The sequence below is a fragment of the Haliotis asinina genome, chromosome 2, assembly GCF_037392515.1.
Source record: "Haliotis asinina isolate JCU_RB_2024 chromosome 2, JCU_Hal_asi_v2, whole genome shotgun sequence".
In the NCBI taxonomy this organism is placed as follows: domain Eukaryota; kingdom Metazoa; phylum Mollusca; class Gastropoda; order Lepetellida; family Haliotidae; genus Haliotis; species Haliotis asinina.
In genome coordinates, this window is record NC_090281.1 from 7214265 (window position 1) to 7214569 (window position 305).

The window sequence follows — 305 nt, forward strand, 5'->3', positions numbered from 1 at the left end:
GGAGTACATTCATCGTTAGTGATCCTCTCCCTGCTACGCCATAAAATGCACTGTATGTGTTATGAGACGTCAGCGCAAAGGAATACACATTCCCATGTCATTTGATTCATATGATGCGAGTGGTAAAATAGTTGGGAAAGCTAGGGATGACACCAGGTGTTCGCGAAATAAGGGTGAGATGTCCTACCCTACCCATAGACACGCCATTCGCACACTTTGACTAAAGTTAAAATATTTTGCAACACCAACAGTAGCTCTATATCTAAACTTACAGTACGAACACAAATAAATGAAGTTTCAAGTCG